At 53.9% G+C, this 5,124-nt stretch overlaps 2 non-coding genes across 2 annotated transcripts; both read left to right on the forward strand.

Moving 5' to 3' along the window:
• Positions 1 to 2,684: 2,684 nt before the first annotated feature.
• TRNAA-AGC lies at positions 2,685 to 2,757 on the forward strand. Its single transcript has one exon. It is a non-coding gene; the product is annotated as a tRNA-Ala (tRNA).
• A 1,427-nt stretch (positions 2,758 to 4,184) lies between these two features.
• Positions 4,185 to 4,255, forward strand: TRNAG-CCC. The gene has a single exon. It is a non-coding gene; the product is annotated as a tRNA-Gly (tRNA).
• Positions 4,256 to 5,124: the final 869 nt, after the last annotated feature.

The raw sequence follows: 5,124 nt of genomic DNA on the forward strand, positions 1-5,124 counted from the left end.
AACAATCAGACATTCAGACACACAATCAGATCCAATTCCTAAGATATGCCTGATGAAAAACTGTTAGAAGGGAGAGAGGGATTGGTGGAATAGTTGTTGTATTGCTTGAGCCTCATGGGCATATATATAGGAGTACATGATCTACTTGGAGTACAAGGCAAGCCAGAATATTTCCTAGTCTAACCTATGTTTCCTAATACAATCACGTTACTCAACATCCCCCCGCAGTCACAACGGTCGATGCATCGCGGAGTCGTGGCTGGAGTGGAAACCAACGAGGTTGCTCAAGCAGGCGGTAGCCCTTTGTGCCGTTTGTCGATGTAGCCGAGAGCGTGGGTGGTGGAGCCGTGGTCGAGGTAGTCGTGCGAAGAATGCCGTGGTCGATGTCGAGTCGGGGTAGCCGGTGTCGAGGAAGTCGCCATGGAGCCGCGAGCGCAAGGGGGCGCCGAGTTAGCATGGGCGCAGTGGTGTCGAAGTAGTGGTGCGCCAGGAAGTAGATGATGTTGACGACGCGTCGCTGCGGGTTTGCCAAGCCCGGGGACACATCGTGGACGAAGGCACGCACCGGTGTTGCCAGCACCGGGCATGCGTAGACGGACGAAGACGAAGTTGACGAAGCTCCGCGCCAGGCTTGCCAGGCCCGGGGACACGTCGTGGACGAAGGCACACGGCGGTGTTGCCAGCACCGGGCATGCGTAGACGAGGGACCTGCACGAGCTGTACACCATGTCGGAGAAGTCGGAGAGGCCAGCAGAGAAGGACGACGACGGTTGCGGCGCCAATCGGCGCGGGGCCAATGTCGCCCGCGGTTGTCGGAGTAGATGAAGCGGTCGGGGTAGATGACGGCGACGCTGGCGACGAACTGGTGCTGGACGAAGACGAAGGGGGTGGACGGGCGGCGGCGGCGGCTACAAAGGTAGCGGCGGCGGCGGCCAAAGAAGAGCGGCAGCGGCGGCCTGAAGGTGGCGGCGGCGGCTAGGTTAGGAGTGCGGCGGCGGTGCTCGACGTAGGCGAAGAACCCTGACAGCATGACGAAGACCGGCGTGGACGGTGGCGTTCCTGCGCCAAGGGAGACGGCGCGGCGCATACCACGGGAGGTCGACGCGCGGTGACGGCGGTGGACCGCGGGCCGCGGCGCTACGGCCCGAAGGGGCGACGCGGCGGCGGCGGGCAGGTCGGGGTGACGACGGAAGACCTCGGGACGGTCACAGGGACCGCGGGCCGCGGTGCTATAGCCCGAAGGGGCGGGACAGCGGCGGAGCGCGGGGTGGTGCAACCGCATGGACGGCCTCGAGACGGCGGCGTGGACTGCGTGCCACGCTCGCTACGGCCCGACGGGGCGACGCAGCGGCGGCGCGAGGGTCGGTGCAGCCACGGGGACGGCCTGGAGTGGACGACCTCGGGGCGGCGGTAGACCGCGGGCCGCGACACTACGGCCCGAAGGGGCGACGCAGCGGTGACGCGGGTCGGTGCAGCCGGGAGGAGAACCACGGGGCGGCGGCGCTGCGGCCCGACGGGGCGACGCAGCGGCAGCCTGTTGCTCGATCGACGGAGGGGCGCGCTGAACTCGGAGACGATCTTCACGGGACCTGCGAAGGCGCGCGTAACCGACGGGCCAGGTCGGTCGCGCGACGTAGATGAGGCTGATAGCGGCGGCGAGCGGGTGATCAAGCCGATCGCGCGCGAGGTCGGGGACACCGCTCGGTGAAGGCGTGGTGGTTGCGGAGTCCGAGATGAAGCCGACGGCGGCGGGCGGCAGGGCGGCTATGATTGGCCGCCGCATGGCGCGAGGCCGCCGGGTCGGGAAGATGCAGGAGTCCCGGTCGGAGCAGGCGGTGACGGCCGGCGTAGATCGACGGGCGGGCCGTCGCGCGAACGGCGGCGGTGAAGGGCCGCCGCATGATGCGAGGCCGCCGGGTCGGGGCGACCGGCGGGTAGACGCGTGGACGACGCGCGAGGCCGCCAGGTCGGTGAAGACGCCGGTGTAGTCGATGCCGAAGTCGGAGTAGAGGCGCACGGGGTCGATGGCGGCGGTGGGCGACGCAAACCGGATCACAAAGACCGGAAAACCAAAAAGTAGACGCCGATCAAAGCGACCGGCGAGAGAGAAAAACCCAGATCAAAGGATCGGGAAAAAAGACTCTCTAGGGCAGCCGGCCAACACGGCCGGCGGACGAACCCTAGGTACGGGCGGCGCGGCCCCCGGCGGCGGTCATGGAGGCCGACCGCCCCAGGGGCGGCGCGCAAGTGCGGAAGCGGCGGCGGCTAGGGTTTAAGATCGACTTGCGATAGATACCATGTTAGAAGGGAGAGAGGAATTGGTGGAATAGTTATTGTATTGCTTGAGCCTCATGGGCATATATATAGGAGTACATGATCTACTTGGAGTACAAGGCAAGCCAGAATATTTCCTAGTCTAACCTATTTCCTAATATAATCACGTTACTCAACAAAAACAACTCCATACAAGGAGCGGGAGCGACAAGGTGAAAAAAGTGTGCACTGAGCATGAAAGATCAAAATGTTAAGCTAGAGGCGAGCATGTAAACTAACCATTTCAACAACAAAAAATGCAATAATATCTTACGAAGGTGGTCGCAGCCACCATATCTTTCAAAAGGGTATACAGGTCGCGTGTATGACTTATAGTTAAGTAAGCTGGTTAATTACAATTACCAACCAAAGGGGATGTAGCTCAGATGGTAGAGCGCTCGCTTAGCATGCGAGAGGTATGGGGATCGATACCCCACTTCTCCAGTATCTCTTTTTTTGTTTTTTGTTTTTGCAGATCTGAATACTGTGGAATCCAAATTCTTCTGCATTTCTCCAATCTCACAAACATCCATGTCTACTTTCATCAAAATCTCGCCAATGCAGTATCAACATCATGGCACAATGACAGCAATCTGGCAAAAAAAAAACCCGGGTGTTATCTACACGGTAGGCTTCTGCTACCGTATCCATCAATGGTCCTAGTTCCTCAAATGTTGGGCTGCTGCCACAGTACTCCATTCTGTAATTTTGTTTTTGCAGATCTGAATACTGTGGAATCCAGGTTGTTGAGCCAGTGCCAACGGTGTGGGTGCGCTACCGAAGACAGTTTTCATGCGGTCGTTTCTTGTCCGGCGGCGAGGGTTGTGTCTGTGTGCGACGCCATGGGTGAGGTTTCGAAGATCCCAGAGAAGGAGACGATGTTGAACAATAGTTGAATGGCTGTTCGACCTGCTAGTTACTCTCACAGATGAAGAACGGAGACAAGGGTCTTGATGATTATATATATGGAGAAACTGGCAGGTCCGGAATGATACTTTTTACATGATAATAAAGTCCCAGCTCCTGTTGAAGCAACACGTAAGTTCACTGCTGAGCTATGTCTCGTCTTTGGAGCAGACCAAGTTAGTTGAATGATCGGAGAGACTTGATGAAAGGATAAGGTCCTGCACTAGAAGAGGGTGCCATGATCAGAAAACCACGCATCAATCGGGTGAAGGAGCGAACGCCGTGGCCGCCACGGTGCCACCGCCGGAAGGCTTGGTTGCGGTTTCCACGGATGGATCCTTTGGAACATGTGACAATGGTGCTGGAACGGCCATGGTAGCATGTGATAACAATGGTGCTGGAACGGCCATGGTAGCATGTGATAACAATGGTGGGCATGTACTCTCGGGTTGCTGGCATTGTGCTGATGCATTTGAAGCTGAACTGGTGGCAATCAGAGAAGGAGTTGAGGCTGCCGTTCATTATTCAGACTGATTGTGATTCAGTTGTGAAGGTGCTGAAGGAAGCGGGGCAAAACAAATCGTACCTACGCCATATGATAGAGGAGATTAAGGAGTTGTTGAGAGACAGGGAGCATGCTTTTATGTGTATTGGTCGTCTGCATAATAGGGCTGCGGATTGACTAGCCTAATCCTATCATTTGATGATAAATAAAATAAAGCTCCCTTTTCCACCGCGAAAAAAAAGGAAAAATCCAAATTCATCTACACCAAGTATCACACTATCACCATCTCTAAATCGGTCAAGTTATCACAGTTTCCTTTGATGATGGGACATCATGGTCAAGACTGTCACCGCGTGAGCTATTAGAAACCTTCATGCACACGATGATAACCTGAGAATTCGCATTCACCTTGGTGTATAAGCCTAGTATAAAGAGGACTGAAAAAGTTTTAGCCATGAAAGCGCATCTGGTGTAGTGGTATCATAGTACCCTCCCACGGTACTGACCAGGGTTCGATTCCCTGGATGCGCATTTCTTTTTTAATTTTTCGGTAAGTTTAAGTTCTTTAATACATCTACTAGAGGTGTTGCTCGCGAAACTGTCGCCATCTGAATCGGCCAAATTATCACCAATTTTTTCATAAAGATGTACTGGGAATTAGCACATTTTTCTGGTCCTCAGACAATGGGACTGAAATCATGCTCTCTTTAAGGTGATGCCTGGTAAGTATCAACTTGCTCTCATGCTCTTCGTTTTCCGCATTTCCTAAACACACACCATCAATGTCACAATGCAACAGACGGACAAGACATCCTAGGGACATATTTGATGCCCAAATTAAGCGGTGGAGATGCCCCAGGTTTCAGCATCATAGTCATGCTGCACCGCAAGAGGAATGGTGCTAAGAGATTCTAATGGTGCTGTTATCTTCACAGCATGCTGAACATAATCACACGTAAGGATGCTCTTCGGCCAGAACTGAATGTTACTCCCTCCGTTCCAAAATAGATGACTCAACTTTGTATCAAAGTTAGTACAAAGTTAGGTCATCTATTTTGGAACGAAGGGAGTATCTCTGAAGGTGCTTTACTAGCTATATAATGGAGTATTTTACTCATAGTTGTTGTACCGAAACTACTACACACACGATGATTCCTTGTACAAAATTCACAGGATGCAACATCCATGGTCGCTGCGCTTTCAGTCCACCTCACAGACGGTTCCATCTGCTTGGATGTTGAGTAATACACAAAATTCACAGGATGCAACATCCAGGACTTTGGTGGAACTGATTGTAACCATATTGGTTGAGTAATATACGTATTTCTCCGCAAAAAACGAAGAAGTGAGATATACATAAGAGCATCTACAGCTGTGTACATCTAATATGGCCCTTCAAA

Source organism: Triticum dicoccoides, chromosome 4A (genome assembly GCF_002162155.2).
Source record: "Triticum dicoccoides isolate Atlit2015 ecotype Zavitan chromosome 4A, WEW_v2.0, whole genome shotgun sequence".
NCBI lineage: Eukaryota > Viridiplantae > Streptophyta > Magnoliopsida > Poales > Poaceae > Triticum > Triticum dicoccoides.